Raw genomic sequence first — 22,976 nt, 5'->3', positions numbered from 1 at the left:
AATGTTTCCTTTTTATAATCTGTAAAGAGAGTGGAAGTGGTGTTCAGCAAAGCTTTGGACGGGTGTTCCTTATGCTGAGCCTGTCAACCCTTTCAAGACTTTCCTGCCACTGCTAAGATTTCCTTTGGAATTGTTTTCTGCTCAGACTGAATCAATGCAGAACAGAGCTCCACGTGTTGAGATGGTTAGAGGGGTACAAATTAAATCAGTTCTCAAAATGGTGCCCATCCCCAGTGATTCTGGCTCAACACTGTAGGGCCTCGTACCTCTCGAGAGGGGAGGGCAGTGGAAGGAGAGATGGGCCTTTTGTTTCTTGAGCTGCCTGCTCTAGCCGTCGCCTGGGGATCGCGCCTCGCCAGGTCGGGCCGTTTGCCGGTGTTACCAGCACAGTGCAGTGCCAACCCCAGGGGGCACAGGTGTTCAGAGGGTTCCAGATAGAGCATCTGATTAGTCTTGCTCTTAAAACTTAGAAGGCGGCGTCTCAGGCTTCTCTCTTCCAGAATGATTTCTGTGTTTTAGAATGTTTATTTGAAAGTCCTTTAAATTGGCCTGGATATCAGGCCTGGTAATCCTATCCTTTGATGAGAAACATGGCTACTTCTAAACTCTTTCTCTTCTACTGTTCCTTTCTTCCATTCCCTGTCAACAGTTTCTGGAGTGAAAAGATCGAATGGTGCTTTGTTGCCAAGAGAATAGACTTGGGGGTGGGTGTGAACAGTTTTAATGAAGGGAAAGTGGGGGTCCCCACCTTCAGCAAAAGTGGAAATTTATCTTCTGTTGCGTTTGTGGGGACTCCTACTATTTCCCCTTCCCTGCGAATTTCCATGTTGCGTCAGGGCCCCTTGCTTTGCATCATATTTTTCTTTCTACCTTTTCAAGCTTTGCTTTGGGGAAAAAACTTCAGCAAAGATAAAATTCATACATACAGATGGTGAATGGCTGAGAGAAGATGCAGGGCTGGTTCTCCCAGGGGTTGGTTCGCCAGTTTTCACGAGGAAGGAAGTAAACCTCTCCCTTGGAGACAAACTCCTTCAGGGACATGTGTTGGAGAGGCAAATAACCATGCCACAAACTCTGAGCTACTAGATTACTTTAATCCTCACTGTAGCGCTCAGAGTGAAGTAATTCATGGAGTTTGAGATTTATACTCTGTTCTTTCTACTATAAACTCCAAGGTCATTATTCACCTTTGAGTCCTGCCCACAGTGCCCAGCTCAGTGATTAGATTAACATATAGTAGACCTCAAATATATATGCATACGTACTTGTTTATCTACCTGTATATATGTGTGTGTGTGGATCAGTATATGTGCATATACAGATACATATATCTGTATATCCATATGCTTGGAGTTAGGTGATGGATACACGGAGGTCCATTATTGTGTTGTTACTGCTTGTATGATATTTGAAATTTCTCATAATCAAAAGCTAAAAAATTCTTTGAGTGAGCTTCTAGGAAACAGAAGGATAGTTTGTTCTCTCTCAAATCTTAGAAAATGATGCCATGTGCCCCCCTCCCCCATGGATAACCTGTGTTCTCCTGATCTGAAAACAAATTAATTTCTGTCATTGCTCCTGCAGGGCTCTGAAATCATCCTGCCTGAGAACGAGATGAGACATAACTCTTAGGCAATAACATGACATTCGAAAAGGCAATTGCTAACAAGGAAGTATCATTATTATAATATATTAAGATAACTTCTGTAACAGGCAGCCCCAAGTCTCAGTGACTTGGTATGATGAAGGTTTATTTCTTACTCATGTTCTAATACAGCTTGTGATCCTACAGTGACTCAGGATCCTTCCGTCGAATGGCACTCTGAGTCCAGTGTGAAAGACAGGATGTTGAGGAACAGAAATTAGGAGCCGGGTCTGAAAGTGACATGCTTTACTTTTTTCTGCATCCCATTGGCCAGAAATCAGTCACTTGACCCCAGCTAAATGTAAGGGAGGCTGGAGAGGATGGTCTTTCTGTGTGCGTAGGAGGAGGTTGAACACACCCCTGACTTCTCCTGGTTCTCTGTATCCCCTTGAAAAGAAGATGCATTTTAGTTTTGATCTTTGAGCTTTCCCTGAGTGGCGACCCCACGTGGTCAAAGTGGTCTCGTGAAAGACCATTTCTTCTTTCTTACCAGCGCTGGCTCCTATGACTTGCTTTTCAACTTAGTGGATCTTTTTCAGCCCAACCATTTTTTTTTTTTTATTTACTCTCCAAGGATTCCATCACCATACAGTCACCACTGCTGGGAAAACTCTTGTTATCTCAAGTGAATTACTCAGTTTTTTCCCACCTTGTCCAAATTACATGTTCTTGGTGCATAATTCCCTACTGCTCATCATCTGTCTAAGTCATGAGGATGCCTGATGTCTTCATGTCCCACAGGCACTCACCCTTGAGGGAGATCTGCTCATTATCAAGGGCAAGGTCATGAGTGAATCACTGAGAGATCCACCACTGTGAACAGAAATTTGGTGTGAAGGGCTATTTTACTAAGACCCTGAAACACAATATTCCCCATCTGTTCATAAAGCAGCTTGTTTGATACACACAGTGTGGTCATAAATGCTCTTCTAGTCTCCGAATGCTTGCCTTTGGTCATGGACTGGCACACACTCAAGGAAAAAATGACAATGTGCCTCTATGGACACTTTTGGTCCATTTCCATAAATATATTCAAACAAAATGAAATTGCCTGGCTCTTTACACTCTGTCCTTTGGTGTGTTTAAGCTTGCAGAATTACCCCCAAGGATGACAAATTGTAAACATCATGCAGTGCCACAGCCCAGGTTCAAGGCCTGTCTCAGCGTTCTGCCGACATTCACCCTTCCTAGAAACGTTTCAAGTGTTTTAGGAAAATGAAGCTAGGTAAACAAGCTTATCAGGAGCGACAATAAAAAAAAAAAAAATCATCGATTCTAATTAGGAGGCGTCGCCGATACAGAAACAAAGCTGCTTTTGTGTAGTGGAAAGTCTACCTGTTCTCTGAAACACAGGGAGTGCTTTCCAGTGGCTTTAGATAATCAGGCTGGCGAAGTTTCAGGGCCCTGACCTTTTGGCCCATCTCAAGTGATTCAGCTGCACTTGTCGAAACTTGTCGAAGGCGTTGGTGGGAGCTGTGTGGGGCGTTGTTATAGAGCTGTGACCGTGAGGCAGGTACTGTTGTTTTGTTCTCCTGCGAGCCCCAAGCTGCATCCTAAATGGATGTGGGGCGTATCTGGGTTCTTGGCACGGGGCTGGAGTTTATTGTCACCGTCTCTGGTTGTCCCTGTGGAGCAGGTGTGTCCCTCCTCAAGCCCAGTGCGTGCAGCCACCCCTGGGGAAGACTCTGGCAGCTTGAGTTGTGTCTGGGTCACCCTGAGTCTGCCCCACTGTGGGCCCCGGGAAGGCCAGCTTTGACCGTAACCCTGGTTCTTTGCCGTGTCCGGGAAACGGGGCCTTCACGCTGGCACTGGCCAAGGAAGGAGCCGGATGATCTGAGCAAATGATGGAGAAATCACTCTCACTGCTTTATTCCGTCGAGATAGTGAATCAAAACCAAAAGCCGTGTCACTGTCACTTTTCTTGGATTCAGAATTTCGGGGGAGAAATGAATTTCGCTAGACCACAGGGTCAGGAACACAGACCCTGGTAAATCAATGGACATTTCATTTAAAATTAAAGAGTGTCTATTGACCATTTGCAGTGTCAGTGATTTATTTTCAGGGAGGAGTTTCATAAAAGGCATTTTTAGTTGCCTGATAGTACGTTTCCTCCAAAGATTGGCTGGCTAATTACCATTGGCGAGTAATAGGGGCTGACAAAAAAAAAAAAAAAAAAAAAAAAAAAAGGAAGAAAGAAAGGAAAAGAAGCCCATTGTGTTCCAAAGGATTGATGCTTCCAGTTGTCTTGACAAGCTCCTGCTGCACTTGTCAAACAGCTGTGCCTGGGAATGAAATTCTGAAGCTGGATTCTCACTTGGCCAAGATTAGAACAGGCTTAATTGAAGGGGGTGGGGGTGGGGGAGGGGAGCAGTATAAATCTCTAAGTACAGAATTCGTGTATTTCTAAAATATGTTGTACTGACCATCTCTAAAATGCCTGATTTTGTTTTCTCATTTTTTACTCACATACGTATATCATATGTTGAATCTCAATTCTGTGACAAGGGTTCAATAAAAACATTGCGTTCGTACGGAAAAAATATTATAATAAGGTTATTTTGTAACAGTGTCCCTTAAAGATCTTTTAGATAAATTTAAATATTTAGTTTACATTTACATCTTAGGGCAGGGTCATTCATCTGCTTAGAGGTGTGTGTCTTCTCTGCGGTCTCTGAAAGTGAGCAACTATTTCATGCCGATGTCACATTTAGGCCCCGGGGATACCGCAGTGAACAGATCACCCCCAAGTTCCCTGTCCCCTTGGGGCTTAGGCTCTAGAGGGGGAGGTAATATGTCATGCAGATATCTGGGGGGAAGAAAGTTTCGGGCAGAGACAACAGGAAGTCCAAAGGCCATGAGGCAGGAGTGTCAGCCTGACAAATTCTGGAAACATCAAGGAGCCCAGGGTGACTGGAGAGAAGTGAGCAAGTTGGAGACAGAAGACAAGGTGAGGGAAAAAAATGGGGGCTAAGTTGTTTAGGGCCTTGTTTTGAGTAGAAGGGGGAGACAATCGGATTTGTGTTTTAATACAGTTATTGGGTGCCATATGGAGAGTGTATTGAAGTGGAGCAAGAGGCAGGGACAGGAAGACCAGACTTCCAGGAGTAGGGTCATTGCAGTCGCCCTCTCTCTGGTCTTCCTGCTTATGTCCAGAGGTGGAAGTTGGGATAAGCGGTGGCGTTCTGGCTGTGTAGAAACAAGCTGGACGTGGCAGGATTTTCCGATGGGTTGGAAATGGAGTGTGGGAGACGGAAGGGTCAGGGAGGACCCCAGGGTTTGGCTTGCACATCTGGGAGGGTGGGAGTTACCTTGAACTGAGATGGAGGAGGTTTGGGGAGGAAGCAGAGGGTTCAGTTTCAGAGTTGGTTTTAAGGAACCTGTGATGAGCCCCCGTGGCGGGTCTGGAGGTAAGAAAAGCATAGAGTCTGGCATGATCACGGGGTCACCTGTGTGCTGACGGTATTTAAGGCTTTGAGATGAGCTGACCAGATACAAAGCGAAGTGAGAAGTAGAGACGTGAAGACATTGATGTCTGTATGTCTGGGTTCCCCAAGGGCTGGGTGAAAGGAAAGGGGAACCCTTCTCTACCAGATAGATACCTTGTGTCCCCTTTCCCCGGCTTTGTTATGTTGTCCTGACCACCTCCCATCTGCCTGTAAGAATCTCAAGGGGCCATTGAAGAGAAAAAGACAGGATTGGAGAGTCTGCTTCAGACGGGCCTGCCTTTGGCACTCCTGTGTCTCGTCTCCAGCCTGGAAGAGAGGCAGACAGAAGACAAGGTGGAATGTTCCAAGAGAATCTACAGATTTCTACCATCATGGTTTTATGCTTTTGAATCGAGGGGATGTTAGTGGCAGGATCTGTATATTTTCGCTCGTATAGAACTTAACGGTATGTGAGCAGACACTGAAAAATAACATTAAGTCAGTGCTGCCATTGGGATGGCATTGAGGGGACAGGAGTTGAGGAACAGACTGGGTGACTTGTTGGTCAGTGTGTGTTGAGGGGACACAGCAGTGGGTAGTATTTTTTTTCTACCATTCCAACAGTGAGATGCTGAGGTTCTGTCTCTTAATAAATTAATTTCTCAGTGAATTTGATGGTATCTTGTGTTCCCAAATGCATCTTCTCACATGCTTGGCTGACTTCTGCTTCGAGAACCTGCTCTAAGAAGGTCTTTATAAATAAGTGCTGAGAAGGAGCAGTAGGAAAGACGACTGGCTGGGGTCTCTCAGGGGTTTCACTCTAGTTCACATCCTAAATGTACGCGTTGTATGGAAGGCTCAGGGACTCTGTTCTGGGCCAGGGAAGCCCTTTGAGTCTGCGAAAAGAATTTTAATTTTAAGATCATACGATTACATTTCTCTTTACTATAGAAACTGCTTAACGGGAAACCTTTTCTGTACCGTGGATTGGGTTTGTTTACTGTGAATTAGGATAAGTAGGGAACAAAACCTTACGTTTCAGCTTTTGGAAGATTTTATGATGTTCATGTCGATGGCAGTAAAACTTCACTGGCTCCAAAGGGATGCCTCTTCTGGTTTACTGAAGTGTTATGTCACGCTACATCCAGGGAAGGGACTTTTTTTTTTTTTTCTCTCTTTACATTTAATTTTCCCTTCTGTTGCCTCCTGTCTCCCATCTTTCTGGCACCTACTCATTTCCTTTGTTTTTTCTCTCTGTGCTGAGCTATTGAGGGTAACTGCAGAGAGAAAATGGAGATTATAACCGTGCTTAAAAGCTCTGTGTGTGCACGTTTCTATCCAATGACTGTGAAAGAAAGCATATTCAGTGCTTTACTATTTAAGTCTGTATTTGATGGAGTTTCTGTCTGTCCCAGGGGCTGTCTTACATCGTCTAGCAAGGTGCGCTGTCCTACTCGTTAGGGCAGGGCTTCACAGCCTCGCACGGTCGACATTGGGAACGGGGAGTTATTTGTGGTGGAGGGACTGTCTTGGGCACTACTGGATGTTTAGCTGCACCCCTGGCCTCTACCCACTAGATGCCAGTAGCACCCCCTCTACTCCCAATGGTGACAGAAATGTCTCCAGACATTGCTGTATATCTCCCGGGAGGGCAAAATTGTCCCTGGTTGGGAACCACTGAGTTAGGGGAACCTGAATTTATCAGCCTTATTTATACGGGCACAGGGCAGTTATTTTGAGAATACGGCCAGTGCCCGAAACACAAACACTTGGGTTAAAAAAAGCCTCAAAAACAACAGCAACAAAAACCTCGTGTCACTTGGCATTGCCGAGTGAGAGCTTGTAGGAGCCTCTTCCTTCCTTCCCTGGCCTCTCCAAGGACCCTGGCCATGGCCTGGACAACGTGTGATGCCTAGTTGATAAAGAAGCAATCCTTTATGTGTCCAGAATTATAGTAGAAGGGGCTGTAAATTTTTCCAAGTACCTAGTTGTTACTGGGATTTCCTTTTCTTTTTTTTTTTATTTAAAAAAAAATTTTTTTTTCAACTTTTTTATTTATTTTTGGGACAGAGAGAGACAGAGCATGAACGGAGGAGGGGCAGAGAGAGAGGCAGACACAGAATCGGAAACAGGCTCCAGGCTCCGAGCCATCAGCCCAGAGCCTGACGCGGGGCTCGAACTCACGGACCGCGAGATCGTGACCTGGCTGAAGTCGGACGCTCAATCGACTGCGCCACCCAGGCGCCCCTGGGATTTCCTTTTCTTAAAGAAATAGTGATATAAACGGAGGGTTAGTTCCTTGTCCTAGAAGAATGGTTGTACCTAGAATCTATCGTGTTCTGATGGGGAAGCCTCTAACGGAGACAGAGTGGGATCTTCTAAAGCAGAAATTGAGCCTGAGGTGAGAATAATCCCTACCTATGTTTAACTTCTCACCAGTTTCAGCGCTCATGATGAAACCATGGTGTACTGAAAATATATGGAAATTTAGAGGCCTAATTTTGCACTTTCCCAGGATCTGCCCTTGAATGTTCTGCCTCTCGATTTTGGAAGTGAAACTCCTTTCACTCTTCCATTTAGAATAAGTCCCAGCAAGGGTGCACTTTTGGTACCCAAGATGGCACTAGATATAATGACTCATTAGCAGGAAAGGGAGTTCTCTTCCTCTCGTGACCCGACTTTGATAAGAAGAGCCACAAGAAGCTTGAGACTTGTAGATCTTTGTCAAGGCAGCAGTGCTTGTATGATTAAACTTCTTTTGCCATCAGCTCTAATTGGTAGCAGTTTCAACAGCTTTCTGGATCTTCACCGGGAAGGCAGTAGGTATAGACATCACTTGTTGAGCCAGCCTGTTCTACCCAGGAGACTTTTTGAGTCAAGAGTTGGTTTGGAGATATCTTATATGGAATGACTTGTGGCGGTGATAATAGACAATGACAAATGAAAGCAACTTCATATGGTTTCTGCAGAATAATAATAAAAAACCCACTATGTTCATGACAGAATAAAATTAAGTAGGAACAGCTGTATTTGAATATTTACCTTTGGACCCTGAGAGAAAAAGAGTTTTCATTGTTTGAGACAGACTGTAAGGAGGCTGAACTCCACCGGAGATAATAACATCTTCCATTTGTTAGGTTGAGTTTACAAAGCACTGTCCCATGCATAATCTCATTGGAGTCTCACAGTAATCCTCTGAGGTAGAAAAGGTAGTTGTGGTTTTCATTCCTATTTAAAAGCTCACATGACTTGGTCTCAAGTTATACAGCCAGTAAGTACTGGATTGCAATCCAGGACCCAAGTCCATTGGACTCCTAGACCAGAGCTTTTTTTCCATCCCCCCACAGCCTTCCATGAGGTTACTGTGAGTTATGTCTACTCCACTCCATACTCTGCTATTTTCTAGGGCCCCCAATCCTAGTTCCTCTTCATTAGGACCGCCATATTGCACACCTCAGGGGGCACCATTCCTTTGGCATGCCGTGTGGTCTTGTACAACTAGAGGCCCTTGGAGGAGCACCAGGCACCTGGGCCGTATAGAATTCCATAGAATTCCATCCATTGGGCAATTTCTGTTCGTGTGAGTTAAAGCTGTACAGTGATCCGCTGGATGAGTAAATGGCTGTCTATGCCTGGAAGCTTTACAAGACTCAGTGTCCCAAACCCTCCCCCAATATTATACCATTTAAACACCATATAACTCTAAGTCCACTTGTGAAAATGACCGCTGAAATCCTGCTAAATTAAAATAAAAAGACACCATTGATTTTATTCCTCTGGTTAAAATCAACTAATTATACCCAGAAACCTTATTTCATTTAAGATGATGTAATTTTGTCTTCTGATTTATTTTATTCTGGAAAAAGCCCATTTCACTTAATACAACATGATTCTGTATCATACTCTTACTCATGTTATCAAGAGCTATTGGAAGTGAGCTTTTAAGAAAATTACTTGTTTTTCTTAATTAGTCAGCTGTCTTTTACCCGGTTTTGTTGTAGACGTCCTTTTAAGAAGATATATACTAAAATACTGTCTCACATTTTCCAGAAGCTATCTGCCCTCATCTCATGAGTGATCTATTTTGCGGGACCAGGATGCGTGTTAGAAGATGAATTTGTGACCAGGAGAGTGTGTGGGGTAACAGGTCAGACCTGGCGGGGAGGGAGGCCAGTTCAGACGGGGGAGAAACGACCTTCCAGTGTAAACCTCCTAGGCTTGCACTGCCTCACTTGTTCCAGTTTCTCTGTTAAGAGCTCCGATTCCTGGTACTAACATACAACACAGAGAAAACTAAGTCAGCGTTGGAATGCCACAGTCTTTCCCCTTAATACTAGTTCATACCTTTTCAAATCATTCTTCTACACTCTATGCCGTTTTATTGTGGCCACATTCAGTAGAGAAGGCGGAACGGGAAGTCCTACTGTTTCCACTTCACAGGCTAGGAAACTGAGGCTCAGTGAAGTTACATGAGAGAATTACCCAAGGTGATCAGTTACACAACAGCCTTCCTTACATTGGAAGGTGAGGGAGGAACTGGAGGCTGAAAACACATCTCAAGCAATTTAAGCTCTTAAGCAATTTAAGCTGAGGTCAGGTGAAATAAAATGCAAACAGCATTTTAAAATGCAAAGTCACGTGTTTCTGGGTGTGCTTAATATGTAGTTCGATGTGCCCTGCAGAACAGAAACAGAGAAATTAGGGTTGGAGGGGGTGTAGAGAGTCAGGCCTCCTCTCGGAGCAGGACTTTGTTCTGGGTTGAGTTGTGTCCCCCCCAAAAAAGATACGCTGCCATCATTATCCCCAGTGGTCAGAATGTGACCTTGTTTGGAAGGAAGCCCTTCTCTGGAGGCCATCAAGTTCAAATGAGGTCATTAGGGTGGGCCCTCACTCAGTGTGACTGGTGTCCTCGTGAAAAGGGAAAAGTCAGACACAATGACAGACATGCGTGCAAGGAAGAAGATACGAAGAGAGGGACACAGAGAAGACCCTGGGAAGACAGGCAGAGACCAGGTGATGCGTCTAGAAGCCACGGAGGGCCAGCGCACCTCCAGAGGCCAGGAGAGAGCACAGAGCTGGCCCCCCCCCCAACACTGTTCACACCCTGATTTTGGACTTTGAGCCTCCAGGGCTGGAGGACGTTGAGTTCCTGTTATTTTAAGCCGCCCCTTTGTGGTACTTTGTCACAACATCCTAATACAGACTGTGCCCCACGTCTGTCCTCGGCCACTGCCCGGGTGCACAGCTGGTGGTTTTCCTCCTTGCTGGCAGGACTGTAGCAGGCCGCTCAGTGGGGTCCTGGACTTGATCTCGAAGCACTGGGCAGCCACAGTACGGAAGAGGAGAAGGAACTGATCACACTTGTGTTATAAATTCTCACTTTTGCCGCTGCGTGGAGGATGGCTTTAGGAAGCACGCTGGGAGCAAGACTATGGACCATTAAGGAGAGTTTTATACTGATCCACTTTTATACTGGAGGGATAGTGAGGGCACAACCTAAGGTGAGGAGGCATTGAACTCATCCTTCATTCCTGAGGTTTCTAGAATGTTCATCTCAGCCTCTCAGCCTGTGGGCCGGAGCTGGGTAGAGCAGATGTCTCCCGGGGGCACATCCTGGCCTGTCATGCATCAGGGCCCCAAACATACTTGGGCTGTGTACCTTCTGAGCCCATCTCTTGGGAGTTTGGGGATGATCCCACTCTGCCCTGGACACAGGCATCCCTCACTTTGAGCTCAGCAAGCACGTCCGTATCCTGTCTCCCAGCGGTACGTGAGAGCTAACTTGGAAAGACGAGTGAGTGAGCCCCTAAGGGAAATTGAATCCTGAGTTTATCTGTACTTGAATCAAGATCCCTGTAATTCTCTGTCTCAACTTTGATCATGGTCTTTTCCTAGAAGGGGAAAGTAAAAAGGTGAAGTGCGATGTTACAGAGGGGATAAGACAGAATGTTTCAATAGGTCAGAAATTAGATGAAGTTTAGAGCCATCCTGGTAGTTTTAAGGCATAGTCGTACTATGTACAGTTGGAAGAGAGAAATGCTACAGAGACCTCAGTACATACCCAATTAATCTCTCAGGGTAATTTGCTTACTGACTTCTGCCGCCAAACTTATGAGTTGCTTTCTTCAGGCGTGAGGGTTAGTTGATGAAGCGATTTGTTCTGTTTCTGTTACACAGCGTATCGATCTTGCTGGTGGAAAATGTTAACGGTGTCCCCCGTATATCATTCAACTTCCGCTCCCCTGTTCGATATTCCCATCCCCCACTAGTAACTCTTGTATCACAGAGGGACACCTCACTGGGGATATTCCAAGGTCAGCGAACGGCAGGGCTCTGTGTGTTGCTGCGGGATTTTAAAAGGCAGTCATTATTCACACTTGCAAGAGGGAATTAGCACGTAAGAAAGTTTTACCAAGTCTTGTAAATGGATCTGTTCCTTAGTTTCAGTGAGAAATCAAATTCCGAGAGACAGAAATTTGGTTTTTTATTTCCGCATCTCTCAACCACACCAGCCCTTCCTTCTTTAATCATCCAGCGTCCTGCTGTGGCAAAGAATCTGTGGGCTTCTCAGTGTGATACTGAGACTCTGTTTTTAAAAAGTTATGAACTTTTCCTTATACACATGAAGCTGTAAGGATAACACAGCAAACGTCCAAAGAGGGCACTGGATCAGAGCAGGGCCCAGACATGACCCACCAGTCAGCGGACACTTAATTGTTCAGAACGTCACTTTTCTGTGGTTGCTGTTGGTGTGTTTGTTGTGTTTCGTTCCGTTTGCCTTAACTGAGTGGCAGGCCTTCCTGCTGCTTTTGAGGATGTTGCAAATCCAGCACCACTGGGTTCTTGGGACATGGTCCCAATAAACTGTCCAAGCTGATGAGAATCAGGACATAATGAAGAGACTCTTTACTGACATCGGACAAAGTGCTTCACATACTACAACCACAGAACGTCACATTTCCCTGGTCGTCTTTCTTCAGAAATAATTTACCCTGGCAAAACATTTGCTCCATAAGAGCAACATTTGCCGGTAGAGTCTAGGACATCTGGCTCTGGATTGTCCACTTAACTTCTGAAGTGTTCAGTCCGAAGTTCCAGAAGAGGGAGGGGCTGGAAGTGGTCATAGCAGATGCTACCTCGTCCAGCTCCCTTCTCACTGAAGACCACCCAGATGACCTCTAAGAGCAAGTGACGGAAGCACCAGGTGGGTCCACCCTTCTGCCCGCAGGTGAGCCCGGAAGCCCAGGAGTTCACGGAGGCTCGTGTCTCGCCCTCTTCCCCCTTATGGGGTTGATGTCGTGTTAGTGGTATAGGTCTTCACTCAAGCAGAGGTCCACTCGCATCTTTTTCCTCTCAACCCTGGAAGAATCTTTTCCTTTTGTCTCATCATTTACAGTAGAGGCAGCCTTGGTTCCAAGTGGCCCTAGACGGCAGGAGGTTATAGGAGCGGATGCTCCCGCCCCCACAGATCGGAGATGGGCTGCTCTCCAGATCTGTGGATCCCTCTGGGAAGAAAGATTTCTGCAAGTAGACCCCTTCCTTTGGAGCAATGAGTGACTTCTTTCTGGCTTCTTCCATCCTTTGTTTCCTTTCCTTGGTCAGTTTATAAGCCGCCTTACCCTCAACGGCATCTCTGCCTCTTCCCTCCCCCTCCCTCCAGCCTTGTTTAGAAGGCCGGGTCATAGCTTTGAAAATGTCGAGAAACTCAGGGAGAGAGTGGTCCCCACTGCCAGTACCCTCAGACGAAGGATACGCCCCTGCAATTGTATTGTTATTTTTTACAGTGAACAACAATGCTAGAAATTCTCTGATTTGTTTCTGATTTAGTGTTTTTCTTTTCTTTTTTTTTTTTTCAATGTTTGTTTATTTTTTGGGACAGAGAGAGACAGAGCATGAACGGGGGAGGGGCAGAGAGAGAGGGAGACACAGAATCGGAAACAGGCTCCAGGCTCCGAGCTATCAGCCCAGAGCCTGACGCGGGGCTCACGTCACGGACCGCGAGATCGTGACCTGGCTGAAGTCGGACGCTTAACCGACTGTGCCACCCAGGCGCCCCAGTGTTTTTCTTTTCTTAAAGAGCCCCCCTCTCACTGCCCACCCACCCCAATTGTCTAAGCTTCAGGCCCCACAAAACCTGGATGTGACCCCCTCTGAGCCATAAGGTGAGCTGTGAGTGCCCATTCTTTTCTAAACAAAATTTGTTTTTCTCTGGACTTCATAATTACCTTTTTTTTTTTTTTTAATAAAAAAGTAAACTTTATTTTTTAGAGCAGTTTTAGGTCCACAAAAAAATTGAATGGAATGTACAAAGTTCTTATATACTCCCTGCCTCCGGCATTAATCAACTTTCTGTGCCAGAGTGGTATAATTGTTAGAATAGATGAACCGACATGGACACATTGTAATCTCCCTAAATTCATAGTTTGCATCATGGTTCACTCTTGGTGTTGTCCGTGCTGTGGATTTCAATAAATGGAAAGTGACACATATCCATCAGTATAGTATCATCCAAATTGTTTGACTGCCCTAAACAGCCTGCGCTCTATGCGTCTCTCCCTCCTCCAAACCCCTGGCAAGTGCTGATCTTATTGTCTCCATAGTATCACCTTTTCCACAGTGTCATAGAGTTGGAACCATACAGAATACAGCCTTTTCACACTGGCTTCTTTCACTTAGTAATCCGCATTTAAGGTCCCTCTATGATAGCTTATTACCCTTTCCTTCCTTCCTTCCTTCCTCTCCTTTTCCTTTTCTTTGAAGATTTTATTTTTTTGAAGTATTTTTTAAATTTAGTTTTGAGAGGGAGACAGACCAAGCACGAGCAGAGGAGGGGCAGAGGGAGAGGGAGACACAGAGTCCGAAGCAGGCTCCAGGCTCTGAGCTGTCAGCACAGAGCCTGACATGGGGCTCGAACTCAAGAACCCCGAGGTCATGACCTGAACTGAAGTCGGACGCTCAACCGACTGAGCCACCCAGGTGCCTCTCTTTGAAGATTTTAGAAACAATATGGTTCTTAAGCCAGTGGAAGCATGAGAGGGAGGGGTGGGATGTAGGGAGGTCAGAATTAACGCTTCGAATTAACACAACTAAACTTATATTCATGCTAGGTTGGACTTCGTGTCTCAGTATCTACACTTCTGCCTTATTCCAGTGGCAACGATTTTAACCCCTGCGTTGTTCCCACAGGGGCAAGTACCCTTTGTAGCCAGATACCCTTGGGTATAAATCTCAGTTATGCCACAGGCCAGCAGCATGCCTCATTGTATTCCTCCGTAAGATGAGGACAGTCTTGGGAGAACCAAAAGACATAATGCATGTAAGGCCCTCAGCACTTCATATAGCCTCTATGAACAACAGATTGTTTCCACCTGAGTCATGTTAGAATTTTTCCACAGCCCACAGCAAGGCATTTTTTCCCCTCAACTTTCGCCAATTTATAATATCTAGGCAATATTTTCCTTAAAAAAAAAAAAAAAAAAAACCTTTTTGACCACCTTCACCTGTTTCTTCCGCCCCTGCCTCCAGCCTCTGGGAACCACCGGTCTGCTCTCTGTATCCATGAGGTTATTATTTGTTGTTGTTGTTGTTGTTGTTGTTGTTTAAGATTCTACACATGAGCGATCATACAGTATTGTTTTTCTCTGTCTCACTTAGTTCACCTAACATAATGCTGTCAAGGACCATCCATGTTGTAAATGACAAGATTTCATTCTTTTTTATGAAAAAATAATATTCCAGTGTGTGTGTGTGTGTGTGTGTGTGTGTGTGATGATTTCTTTATCCATTCATCTGTCCATGGACACTTAGGTTATTTCCGTATCGTGGTTATTATAAATAAAGTCGCAGTGAGCATGGGGGGGGGGTGCATATATTTTCTTTGAGTTAGTGTTTTTGTTTTCTTCAGATAAATACCCAGAAGTAGAATTACTGGATTGTATGATAATTCTATTTTTAATTTTTTGAGAAGCTTCCGTACTGTTCTCTACAGTTGCCTCACCAGTGACAGTCCCACCAGCAGTGCCCGAGGGTTCGCTTTTCTCCACGTCCTTCCCAAGATTTGGCATTTCTTGTCATTTTGAGACTAGCCATTCTGACAGGTATGAGGTGGTACCTCATTGTGGTTTCGATGTGCGTTTCCCTGATGGTGATGCTGAGCGTCTTTCACGTGTCTCGTGGCCATTTGTGTGTCTTCTTTGGAAACCACCGTTTTTTAAACTGCCCTTTTTAAAATTGGATTGGTATGGGGGGTTTTGGGGGTTGAGTAGTATGCATTCTTCATATATTTTGGATATTAATTCCGTATCGGATACATCATTTGCAAGTATTTTCTTCCATTCAGTAAATCGCTTTTTTACTTTGTTGATGGTTTCCTTTGCTGTGCAGAAGGTTTTTGTTGTTGATGTTGTTGTTTTGTTTTGTTTTATTTTGTTTTTTGGTTTGATGTAGTCCCACTTGTTTATTTTTGGCTTTATTGCTTTCACTTTTGATGTCAGATTGAGAAAAAACTCATCTCCAAGACCTGTGTCAGGGAGCTTGTTGCCTGAGTTTTCTTCCAGGAGTGTTATGATTCCAGGTTTTATGTTCATCTTTAATTTTTAGTTTAGTCCTTCGGCCGCTAGATGGATTTGACTAGATTAAATAAGGGCTGCACCCCCTTACCCCTAACCCTGCTTTTTAAAAATTATAAATGGTGACCAAGTTAAAGAAAGGACCATTGAGAACTTAGAGTTCTGGAGTTATTCATAGGATGAATGTGTGTTACTTTTTTTTTTTTTTTTTTTTTTTTTGGTATGAGTTAACAATACAAATGACCTTTTACTTGGAACTATTCCTGGACTAGGTGTAGGAGTGATTCAGTCTATGTCTTTGTAACACAACCGATGGGCAACAAAAAAAAAAAAAAAAAAAAAGAGAAAAGAAAACCACCCATATTTACTTTAGTCTAAATAGAGTCAATTAACAACAGGTCATCTGGCTATTTTAGCACTAGGTAGAAACGTAGATTTTAAGTCATTTATGGTGATTCAGAGAAGTTTTTATTTTTATCTATTTAGTCCTTTGGTGAACAAACTTATCTTTATTCTTTTTCTGTATTTTCCCGTAAAAATGTATTTCTCTCTTTGGTTTGCATTCACATGAATTCCCTGGTTTTACAAAATCAGTGATGGCAACATTTTTCTTTAAGTTTGGGTTACCAGGTATAGAGGAAATAAAGCAAAGAGCAAAGAACCCAGGTTTGGGGTAAAATCCAGTTCGGTCTAATTCCTTGCCCTTTCTCCTGGTGGCTCTGGAATCCAGAAAATCACTAACTCCTCCAAGTTTCAGTTTCTTAAACTGTAAAAAGGAAGATAATAATACTTACCTTATGAAGTTGTTGGCGGGCTTTAGAGAAGTCCACTTGACCCTTGACCAACACGGGTGTGAACTGTATGGTTCCACTTATGTGCAGATTTTTTATAGTACAGGACTGTACATGTAGTTTCTCTTATGATTTTCTTAACACCATTTCCTTTTCTCTAGCTCACTTTATTGTAAGAAGATAGTTTATAACACATATAATTTACAAAGTTATTGTAAATTATATGTTATTGACTACTTATATCGCCAGTAAGACTTACAATCCATAGTAGACTATTGGTAAAGTTTCGGTGGGATCACAAACTATACATGGATTTTCAACCGATTGGGGTTGTCACCTCTAGGCCCTGCATTGTTCAAGGTCAACTGTAACCAACAGTTACGACGCCCATCAGTTACTTGGAACCCGTTTCTTAAATGTTCTTTCCTTTTTTCTTTTGTGTGGCTGAATTGAGGTTCAGCTCAGTTTAGTTGCAGTATAAATGGATCATTAAAAGTGAAGCAAATTTATAGCTAGTTCACATTTGCCATTCATGGACAAAAGAAATCAGAGGAGTGAAGTGTCTTCTTCAAGAGGATAGTTTGTTGGCAGAAGAGAGATTAGAACTCCTGTGTCCCCCTTTCTCAAATGCAGACCTTTCCTCTTGTGGTATGACCTGGCCTGTGATCCAGTAAGCTCTTGAATTCTGTAAAATGTGGCAGCACCTAAACAAACAGTCACCAAAGGGACCAGCAAATACGAGCTCTGTCTACGTGGACTTCATGTTTGTTGTAACATAGCTTGTGAGTTCATATAAGCTTATGCTGCGTATAATTTGTTTGTCCTTTGGTTATCAGGAAACCCTTTCATTAATCTCGCCTGAAATTTAGAAGTACTCGCCATTTGGATGTCTTTTTCAGGTAGCATGAGGTGGCACCCAGTTGTAAGATTTGTGTCCAGGGAATGGCTTGTCTGAAGGGTGTGTGCATTTCAAATCGGGCAAATGTTGGCAGATCTCACCTCCACAGGCGGTTGTACAGACGGGCACTCTCACTAGCGGTACATGGAGTGCCGGTTGCTCCCACACCTTATGAACACAGTATTTGTTTATCTGGTAGCTGAAAAATGTTCATCCTTTCAAGAATTCAGTGACCCATTTTGATTTTCTCCCTTGTTCCTCAGCCCCTCTGCCCTCCCTACCATGTTTATTCCCCATCTCTTTATGTCCACTTTTGGTGTTTTGGGTTGAGATTTTGGGTTGCTTAAAGTCTCGTATTGGGAGACATCCATTGAAAAGGAGATCTAGAGGGACCAGAAGTTGAGACACTGACAGGAAGTTGAATTCAAACAGGCTGAGAAAAGCAAAGAATCACTCCCAAGAATTAGTCAGTAGCACAACACTGATTCAATACACAGTTGACCTAAAATTCCTAGGTTTTTGGAGTAGGATTTTATGAGATGAAGCCTTAGGGATACTGAGGAATTGACAAGGCCTTCTGGTCACCTTGTCCAGTAGTGGAATATGTCTTTGACCTCAAATAGCCTAAAGGTCAACTGGAGGCTGTTTAGGCTACCAAGTCCCGTGCACCCTCCGAAGTCTGGAGAAGTTGTAGATGGACAGATTGGCCTCACCACTGGGTGAGGAGGGAAGTTGAAGATACCTTGGCCTTGAGTAAGCTTCCTCAGAGACCCAAATTGAGTCTTCTGATTATTTACATCCCTCGTGTTACCACGGAAGGCCAAGACTATAATAAGCATTTGTTCCTTGTCAGTTTAAAACTTGCTGTAAACTAAGTGACTTTGGATTTGGGGCCAAAACCCTGGGTTCCTTTTTGAATCTTGAGGCCACTCTTGCGTTCCGACTTTGGCTGGAAAACCCCTGCCAGCCCTGCAGAGGCAACGCTGAGTCTGCCCTCCACATGCCTTTGTCCTCCCTTTGTGCGCACTTTGCAAGAACTGTCCCTGCTCATTGAAAACAGGCGGGTCAAGGTCATTGACTCTTTTCAGTATTTTTCCAGCAGGAACATTCATTCATTGTTTCAACATTTTTTAAGGCAGCACGGCATAGTGATTAAGTACATGGGGCCCAGAGCCAGACTGCCTGGGTTTAAATCATGACTCTGCCACTCAGCTATGTTGCTTCCGAAAACTCTGTGCCTCAGTTTTCTCATCTGTAAATGAGGCTAATTAAATACACATACAGTACACATGTGTACCTATATGGGTGTGGATGCATGTAGCTTATCAAAATGCCTACCTTACAATAAGTTATCTGTATGCTTATTATCATGAATCGTTTCTTAAAAAAATTTCAGACCCTCTAAGGTTAAGTGGAAAAAATGCTTACTATGTACAACTCTTGCAAACACTTCACACATATTACCTACACTCAGATAACTCCATAGATGCCATCATCCCCTTTTCACGCATGGAAGCTAAGACCCAGAGATCTTAAATAAACTGTTCAAAGAACTCAGACTTCAGAGCTTGTGGTTATAACTGCTGTGCATGAAACTTGTCTTCCCAGAAAGTATAATATATTGACTCTAACAGGCTGGCAGTGGTGACATTGGTGGTCCCGGCAATGTCAGTGACAGTAATAACCCCAGCTGAGCGGCGAGAGGGCACAGTGTATGCCAGGTGTCATTGCCTACTGCTCCCTGTGCCTTGTGAGGGAGGCAGTATTACAGTCTCTACAGATGCAGAAGCCGAGAAACACTGCTACTGTGGCAGCTGTCATGGGACTGAGCCACAGTTTGAGTGTAAACTTGCTTGATTCCAGTGTCCTTGGCCTGAAAACCATCCTGAATGCCTCCAGCCTGATTTCCACATCCTAGACCAGGCAGCCAGAGTGCGTCAGGCAGGACAGACTTGTGCGTTCAGTGAACTTGGAAGGTTTCTTCGTGCCTTCTGCTCTTAGGTCTCTCTCACCTGACTCTCTAATTTTTTTTTTTTAAAGTCCCAAAGAAGGTTAAAATACAAGTTCTTCTGGGACACACCACAGCAACTGTAATAAAGTCCTATTTTGTTTTGTTTTGTTTTTGTTGAGTGTGGGTCAGTTTAATAATCCTCAACATGAATGAATTTAAAGGGTTTTCTTAAACTCATATCAAATATTGATTAAGCCTGGATCACAGTTTTGGATCTGGTGGGGGTTTAGGCAGGAAACCAGCAACAAGGAGAAGTGCAGTGTTTTCCAGAAGAGGGCGAGGGCCCTGGGCCTCTGCAGAAGGGTGGCAGTGGCACAGATGGTCTGCATGACAGCTCCACCTGATGCGTGTTTCTGGAAGAAGTGCCGTGGCCCAGGTGGGGTGGGAATGGGAAGTACGAATCCTGAAGTCCCCCGGAGCCCAGACAGGGCCACGCTCACTGGCGCAGGGCACACGAGACCAGACAAAGAGCAGCGTCCTTGGACGTCACACCCCTCATGCCAAGGACATGACACATAAGGGGAGGTGCCATTTTGTCTGACTAAGAAGAAATACTCTTCTTTGTGGTCACAAGGAAGTGTGGATTTTTCCCTCTTCACTACCTTATTAGTGAAGACACATGAGAGTTTAATGTTTTACGTTTTTAATATTTTTATGTTTCGGCAGTATTCTTCCTCAGTAATTCCCCAATAATTTTGAAATAGTAATCTGTTTTCCTTTCCCTTTTAGTCATATATTGTTTGAATTCTTAAAGCTATATATGTAAGCATGTAGTTGTGTATTATCTTTAACGTAAAAACACATACACATATGCATGTAATTTGTTGTCTCTCAAAACTCCTATGAAGGGAAAAATAGTATTCTCTCTACAAGATTAGACTTTTCAGACATCTTTACTTTTAATTTTTGAGATATATTTATGATGAGCTGTTTCATAGGTGGCATCTGTCCCCATGGTATAATGGAGTGGTGCATCCCCAATAACTTGAGCTTCAGCAGCCACACTGCAGTGTGACAGACCTGAATACTTGGGTTAAGAAACATGAAAAACTAGCCCAGATCAAAATCTCTGGGAGCAGCCCATAAAAATAAAAGTAGCAAACACTTACATTTTGTTTAAAGGAAGTTGTGGGGGATAGCCTTAACATCAGATTTTTTTTTCCCTCTTAACATGGACATATGGATATGGATGTTTTTGTCAGAATTAAGTCATTAGTAAACTCCTTCTGAAGACTGGTCGATTTCATTTTCTTAGGAATGAAGATGGGTCTTTCAGGGTGAGGCCCTTTGAATTGGCAGGCTCTGTAGGATTTGGCTATAAAGTATTTGGGCTTTTTGAAATGGAATACTGTATGTCTCTTTTGGCTATGGCCTTAAAGACGTATGACTTTATAAATATTGTGAAATTTCATTGGAATTTTTTTTTTTAATTTTTTTTTTCAACGTTTTTTATTTATTTTTGGGACAGAGAGAGACAGAGCATGAACGGGCGAGGGGCAGAGAGAGAGGGAGACACAGAATCAGAAACAGGCTCCAGGCTCTGAGCCATCAGCCCAGAGCCCGACGCGGGGCTCGAACTCACGGACCGCGAGATCGTGACCTGGCTGAAGTCAGACGCTTAACCGACTGCGCCACCCAGGCACCCCGAAATTTTTTTTTTTTTTTTTTTACATCATAGTTAAAGGCACTGCAGTTTTCAAGGAACATGATACTAGATTGTGAGATCCTTGAGGAAAAGAAGAAGCCTTATTTTATCTCTTTTCTCCCTCCTTTGGAAACAAACCCTATATATAGTTGGTACTCAGTAAATATTTACTGTGGTGAATTCAATCTAAAATTGTTTCACCCATCCCCCCACCCACCTCCCCTCTGGTAACCACCAGTTTGTTCTCTATATTTAAGAGTCTATTTTTTGTTCGTCTCTATTTTTCTTTGTTCATTTGCTTTGTTTCTTAAATTCCATGTATAAGTGAAATCATATGGTATTTGTTTCTCTCTGACTGGCTTACTTCACTTAGAAGTAAGTCCATTGATGGACACCTGGGTTGCTTCCATATCTTGGCCATTGTAAATAATGCTTCAATAAACACAGAGGACCATAGATCTTCTCAAATTAGTGTTTTCATATTCTTTTGGCAAATAACTAGTAGTATAATTATGGATCATATGGTAGTTCTATTTTTAATTTTTTTGAAGAACCCTCACACTCTTCGCCAGTTTCATTCCCATCAACATGTGCAAGGGTTCCTTTCTCTGCACATCTTCACCAACAGTTCTTGTTTCTTGTGTGTGTGTGTGTGTGTGTGTGTGTGTGTGTGTGTGTGTGTTTAATTTTCGCTATTCTGACTGGTGTGAGGTGGTATCTCATCATGGCCTTGAATTTCCCTGATGATGAGTGATGTTGAGCATGTTTTCATGTATCTGTTGGCCATCTGGATGTCTTCTTTGGGGAAATGTTTGTTCTTGTCTTTTGCCTATTTTTTAATTGGATTTTGGGGGTTTTTTTTTGGTAATTGAGTTGTGTAATTTCTTTATAGTTTTTGATATGAATTCCTTATCAGATATATCATTTGCAAATATCTTTCCCACTCAGTAGGTTGTCTTTTTGTTTTGTTGTTTGTTTCCTTTGCCATGTGTCCTATGAACTTTTAATATCCTTTCAAATTTGGTATAAGAGACAGACGCCATATTGAATCACTTCAGGACACGCTTAGGTCAGGAAAAGTAAGGGAGAATTACGCTTCTCTTCTGTTGACCTTACTTGTTTCTCACTTCAGTGAGTATTAATTGAGAACATTTCCTTTTCTTACCTTTCTCTTCCCTTTATTTAACTAACCGAGTCACCAACAATTTATTTAGCATATGTTTTATATGATTGATTGGGCTAAGCTGCGGGACTACAGAAGTAAATAAAATCTAATACTCGCTTCCCAAAGAAGACAGGTCAATAAAGTCATTGTTCTAAGTGACCTGAGAAGGAGTTATCTGTATGCCACTAACCTCTCTTTTATTATCTTCTCTTTCCCATATTCATTTGTCTTTCTCCCTTTGAGAGGTAGAATGCTCCTAGGGCGCGTGGGGAGAGAGGACAAAGCCAGATCCACAAGGCTGTGCTCAGACGTGGTCTAGCTAGTCGGCTGTGTTTTGTGCGGCATCAACTAGTAGAGTTGACTAGAGAGCAAATGGGTTGCGGAGTCTTTGTGCAAGTGACCTGAGGTTCATTGGGTTGATTATATAGCTGTCACTGACCACGATACAGGATGGACAGTGGTAAAAAGGGATAGGCAGAGCTGGATCAATCTCTGGGTGTGTTCAGGGGCCAGAGAGAACGATTACGTGGGGTGGGGGGGAGAGGGAGGAAGAAAGGGGAGGAAATGGTGAGGCTTGGGCTGCGTGACGGACTGGGGCGCTGGTAATCTGTTGTCTCACGTAGGCACGCGGATACCGTGTATTTCTGTGTTTGGCGTTCGGTACACATTCATCTCACTTAGATGAATCCTGTGTTGTTGTATTTTTTTCCCCTTAAATGTCCTATTGTTTTCTAACTTTTCCGTGTCACCCTCGTGCAGGAGCCATGCTGATCTTCTGCGTATCGTTCCAGTGTTAGTGGATGTGCTGTCGAAGCGAGCACTGCTTTC

General features: G+C 43.7%; 1 protein-coding gene and 1 non-coding gene across 5 annotated transcripts in view; one reads left to right on the top strand and one right to left on the bottom strand.

Annotated features, from left to right (window-relative positions):
- GLIS3 (GLIS family zinc finger 3) overlaps positions 1-22,976 on the top strand; it is a 449,362-nt gene that overhangs the window by 160,648 nt on the left and 265,738 nt on the right. The window lies entirely within an intron of this gene.
- LOC121013807 (U6 spliceosomal RNA) lies at positions 22,863-22,969 on the bottom strand. Its single transcript, XR_005782934.1, has one exon. It is a non-coding gene; the product is annotated as a U6 spliceosomal RNA (small nuclear RNA).

This window comes from Herpailurus yagouaroundi, unplaced genomic scaffold (genome assembly GCF_014898765.1).
Source record: "Herpailurus yagouaroundi ecotype Mexico unplaced genomic scaffold, PumYag 199, whole genome shotgun sequence".
Lineage (NCBI taxonomy): Eukaryota > Metazoa > Chordata > Mammalia > Carnivora > Felidae > Herpailurus > Herpailurus yagouaroundi.
This window is presented reverse-complemented; position numbering and strand designations above follow the sequence as displayed.